Raw genomic sequence first — 6,000 nt, forward strand, 5'->3', positions numbered from 1 at the left:
AATGATAACGCATGAGTCTGCTGACGTTGTGACACTCAATTATAGCAAATTTGAACTGGTTGCACAATCTTTGAGATTACGATCTCACCGAATATTCCTGTTTGGACTTGGGTCCTCGTTTTCGTGTTGACAACGGATCACGGTGTTCACTAATGCGCACTGTTGCAGGATAATTATGTGGTTGGAATTGCTGTATATGCTTTACAAGTGTTTAAAACGTTAACTCAGGGCACTGTTACCTGTTGCTTTATTTGTAATGATGGCAAACTCTCTTGACCTTACACAGCAGGCGTTCATGAGACATTCCTTGAATGAACTCACAGTGCTCCAGCTATGTCCATTACGATTCCGCAATCCGGTTCCGGGAATCCGTTGTACAGTTGCACTAATGGTCCCTTGAGGGAATATATCCAAGAACCCAGTATCCCTTTGGCCCTGAATCCGGAAAACATGATTCCTCAACATGGCAGAAAGCCGTTCTTTGTGCACATACTCAATGTGGTATCACATTTGGAATTGGTGATTTGGCAACACGACCTTGCTTTGGAAAATGGCACTATTTATTTGATCTTGTGAATTTTTCCTTGATCCGGGAGATGGTTACCACTTAGGATTTGTTCTCACTTTAAACACAATCAGGAACTTATTGTCACGGCTCCTCATCCGGAGAACAATGAATGACAAGAGGAACACGGGCTGAGGGGCCACAACACAAATAATTCGTTGGTAACTGACTCGCTTTGGAATTCCGGGAACAAAGAGAACTTGTCCGAAGTGGGCGTCGTGGATTTAGCTATAAATGAGGCAAGCATTTCGCTGGAGCAAACTCCCAGTCGCAAGAACCCTGTCCCTTCGCAAAATATATTCCTGCACAAAATCATATTTCAACGGACTTACTTCGCGCACTGCAAAAAACACTTCGCGCACTGCACAGTGCGCGGATTCCCAAACACTTCGCGCACTGCGGGTAAACTACGCAACTTTTCGAAGATTTTTCTTGACAAATCAATAGACAGGCTTCTCATTGGCCTCTCTGAATTTTTTGGAAGTTTTTCAAAGCATTCTTCTATGTTTAAAAAAATCATTAAAAACCAGAAGAAATGTTGGATTTGGGTGCCTAAAAAACAAGGTTCCCATAACCCAAAAATTTCAAATAATTTGTTGAGTAATGTAACATGTAAGAAAAGCTACTTCAAAACCTTTCAGGCACTTTGTGAAAGCATACAGGTCTGAAAAATAAGAAACTTCAACACATATTAGCACATTGCATCTAAATTATCCTCATTTTTCAGACCTGTATGCTTGCAAAAAGTGGCTGAAAAGTTTTGAAGTAGCTTTTCTTACATTTCTCATTACTCAAAAAATTATTTGAAATTTTTAAGCTATAGGAACCTTGTTTTTTAGGCGCCCAAATCCTACATTTCTTCTGGTTTTTAATGATTTTTTTAAACATAGAAGAATGCTTTGAAAAACTTCCAAAAAATTCAGAGAGGCCAATGAGAAGCCTGTTTATTGATTTGTCAAGAAAAATCTTCAAAAAGTTGTGTAGTTTACCCGCAGTGCGCGAAGTGTTTTTCGCAGTGCGCGAAGTAAGTCCGTATTTCAATACGGATGTACTTCGCGCACTGCAAAAAACTCGTCACGCACTGCAGGGGGCGTCCACTCGACGTCCCGGCCACAGTGCGCGGAAGCTCAAAACGCTTCGCGCACTGCAGAAAATAAACCATGAAATTCTCATTTTTTTTTCTGCCAGCCGGCAGAGGGGATCTTTCTTGCCCCTCCTCCATTTTCTTGGGGTATTTGGACCCCCCAGCATGACATAAAAAAAGGATGATAAAAAAATACAAAAAATAAGCGGAGCGCCTCCCCGGGTCGCACCCCCCGGGGATTTTTAACCTGCTAAAAAGCCATGGATTGGGTACCCAGCCCCTTGAAAACAGAGTTTGAGGGGCAGAAGTACATACCCCATGACTTCGCCGTGCGGATGGCCGGCACAGGCTGGTCCCGGAGCGGAGTACATGCACACTCCCCCGATGACCGGCCAGCACGCACGTGGAGTGCAAATCACCGGTCATCGAGGGGATTACGTACTCCTCTCAATGACCAGAACGGTCCCGCTTATCGAGAGGAGTAAACACATCTCTCGATGACCGGAACGGTCCCGGTTATCGAGAGGATTAAATACACCACTCAATGACCGGAACGAACCCGGGCATTGAGAAAATAATCATCTTGATGACCGAGTCTGCTGCGGTCACCGAGTAGAGAAACACTCCCTCAATGACCGGAGCGAACTGTTCAAGGAGAGGATTGATGAACGGTTCGCTCCGGTCATCGAGAGGAGCACTTAATCCCCTCAATGAATGGAACGGACCCAGCCATCGAGAGGAGGAACACTCTCGATGACCGGGTCTGTTTCAGTCGTTGAGAGGAGCAGTGTTTACTCCTCTCGATGACCGTGACCGGGTCTGTTCCAGTCGTCGAGAGGAGCAGTGCTTACTCCTCTCGATGACCGTGACCGGGTCTGTTCCAGTCGTCGAGAGGAGTAAACACTCCCCTTGACGACTGGAAAAAACCCGGTCATCGAGAGTGTTCCTCCTCTCAATGTCCGGGTCCGTTCCGTTCATCGAGGGGATCAATTGCTCTCGATGACCGGGACTATTCCGGTCATCAAGCGGAATGCTTAGTCTCTCAATGACCGGGACTGTTCCGGTCATCGAGAGGTGAGTTTACTCCTCTCGATAAGCGGGACCGTTCCGGTCATCGAGAGGAGTACGTAATCCCCTTGATGACCGGTGATTTGCACTCCACGTGCGTGCTGGCCGGTCATTGGGGGAGTGTGCATGTACTCCGCTCCGGGACCAGCCTGTGCCGGCCATCCGCACGGCGAAGTCATGGGGTATGTACTTCTGCCCCTCAAACTCTGTTTTCAAGGGGCTGGGTACCCGATCCATGGCTTTTTAGCAGGTTAAGAATCCCCGGGGGGTGCGCCCCGGGGAGGCGCTCCGCTTATTTTTTGTATTTTTTTATCATCCTTTTTTTATGTCATGCTGGGGGGTCCGAATACCCCAAGAAAATGGAGGAGGGGAAAGAAAAATCCCCTCTGCCGGCTGGCAGAAAAAAAAATGAGAATTTCAAGCTTTTCATTTGCAGTGCGCGAAGCATTTTGAGCTTCCGCGCACTGTGGCCGGGACGTCGAGTGGACGCCCCCTGCAGTGCGCGACGAGTTTTTTGCAGTGCGCGAAGTACATCCGTTTCAATACACATAGTCGTTTTACATTCCAGTTTTTTATTGTACATACATCACAATGATACCACAATTCGATCCTGCTCCCGTAACAAAATTACCTTCACACCATACAGAACAATTCATCACTGCTCACTTTGCCCATGAAATACCCCACCGGCTCGGCCCGTGCAATGACCCGTGCATCAAATGTGGAGCCCTGCACTGGGAACTGGAACGTAATGTTGCTGATCTTCGAAGCCCCCGGGCCAAGTTTCCGAGTTGCTGCCAAATGGGATCGGCTTTGATCCCGACTAACTATACTACTCACTATCCAGACTTCCTGAAACAGCTGCTCGTCAAGGATGACACAGGTAAGTCAGCTCAAGTGTTTGTGTGCCAAGATTCAAAATCTGACCCGCGTTGCTTACATTACAGTGTCTCGCGAATTCCAACGGCATATCCGCGCATACAACAATGCCCTCTCTTTTGTATCACTGGGCGCGGAAATCGATTGTTCGACCCAAGGTGTATTTGGCGTCTTCAGCTTTCGAGTCAAAGGGACCCTATATCATAACTTAAGGTCATTATTCCCTTCGAGAGCTTCAGATGCCGGGTTTTCTCAGATCTATGTCGTAGGTAGTGGAGGAGACGATGAGGCGCATCATCGGGTGGCTAAATCAGGTGTCCAACTTAATGCACGTTTGATGTTGAGGCTCCAGGACTTGATGAATAGTCTTAATCCGTACGCCCAATTCTACCGCCAAATTGCTACTGTGACCCAAACTTCGCCCGCCGCTCAGCTTGTTCTCCGGAACGTAACATATCACAATTTCAACCCAAAAACTTACAACAAACCAACGGTCCAAGAAGTAGCTATGGTTATCGACCGTGTGAGCCTGAGTCTCTTTAGTGACAGCAGGACACAAGAAAGAAAGGGGGAATAATTGGATTTCTTTGGATAAAGAAAATACAATTATGAGAGAGAGAGAAAAAGAGAGAGAGAAACTGAGCAGGATTAAGTTGAGCAGATATTCAAGGTTATTCTAGTGGGAATGCACGTCCACTGGCAATGCTACCTCTTCAGAAGAGTGCTGCCAAGCTGAGCTAGAGAGTGCTACAGCCTCCTCTCACCAAGGAAACGTGGAGGGTCTATGGATTAGATAAATTTAATCCAGCCACAATTTTTTAGCTTCCTTCTGGATAGTCAAGGTTCTTAAAGGGAAACCTAAGGGACAGCCCTTTAATCAAGATAAGGCAAAGGCCAGCAGTTATGAAGGGACAGCCCTGTGATCAAGAGAAGGCAAAGGCCAGCAGAAAGAATAGATCAAGCAAGACACAGAGTTGTACCTTTGAGATAAACAAGGTTCAGTGAAAAAGGTTACTTACTGTCAATATCCTAGGCGCCTGTGACGGTAGGTATACTGGGAGTGTTGTAAACTCTTTGGTGGTGATCCTGGGGTTATCTGGGGTGTGATTCTGGTGTGCTGAAGTCTGTAGATCCACCTCAGGCAAGGGGGATCCTGACTACGAAAATTTTCACAGTTTGCTTATGTAATTTACATATGTACATGTGGTTTGGCGCGCCTGGTAGCGCTGACACGTCACAACTGCGCAAGCGCGCCACAACTCAATAACTCAGGGAAGGAGTATAGTTACAATGAATTGATAAGTTGTAAATAGGGTTGAAATTGCATGAGGAAACAGAATATGAAGTCAAAACAAGGTTATCTCTTAAGATGAAAAAGATATAAAGTAATTTATATGTAACAAAGGTAGAACAGGCAGCTTTTAGGTCAGCTGTGATGACTCTAAGGCTGACAGACCGTCCCAAAGAAGACCAGATTGCCCCCCGGGATGTTGTCCTACACAATAAAAATGGGCAAATAGGGCGCATTACCGATGAGTACTCGGGGTATTTGCCGCTGCGATACCCAATCCTTTTCCCCAGGGGTGAAGGGGGGTGGGTTTACCAAACTCCGAGCACTTCAGTCAATAGGAGTGAGTGCCACAAGCCATGACTGTTAGGGTGTTGTGTTGAAATCTGATTTGTTGCCCGTAGAAATGAGAATCTCCCAGACCGAATGGTACGCATCAATGTTGTTTGCTAAGAACAACACGTTTAATCACCTGCACATGAGTCGGTCACTCTTCCAAGAGCTGGTCGTAGATCTGTATATTTGTGTTGAGCGGAGTCTACTCGATTTTATTCGCAAAAATCAACGAAAATTGAAGGCTGACCTATACAAAGGGCTGGAAGAAGCTATCCGCAACGAGCTCGACATAGGGGGAAGGAAAGTTATACTGCCATCAACTTTCATCGGCTCTCCCCGTCACATGGTTCAACTGTATTAAGACTCGATGGCAATCGTTGATCACTACGACAAACCTTCCCTCTTTGTAACAGTAACTGCGAATCCCCAATGGCCAGAGATTCAGTCAATGTTGCAAACTGGCCAAACTGCCACTGATCGTCCGGACGTTGTTGCGCGTGTGTTCCGCCTGAAGATGAAGTCGATTTTGCACGACCTGACCAGAAACCACCGCCTGGGACGTGTTCGAGCATTTGTTTATTGCGTCGAATTTCAAAAGCGGGGCTTGCCCCATTGTCACATCATGCTAATGTTACACCCAGCTGACGTACCTCGGACAGCGGAAGCGGTCGATGCTTTGGTTTGCGCCGAGATTCCAGACCACGAAACCAAACCAACGTTATATAATTTAGTGAAGACGCAGATGATCCACGGGCCGTGCTCTGTAGTAAAAGGTTGTAT

The sequence above is a fragment of the Puccinia triticina genome, chromosome 2A (genome assembly GCF_026914185.1).
Source record: "Puccinia triticina chromosome 2A, complete sequence".
NCBI classification, from domain to species: domain Eukaryota; kingdom Fungi; phylum Basidiomycota; class Pucciniomycetes; order Pucciniales; family Pucciniaceae; genus Puccinia; species Puccinia triticina.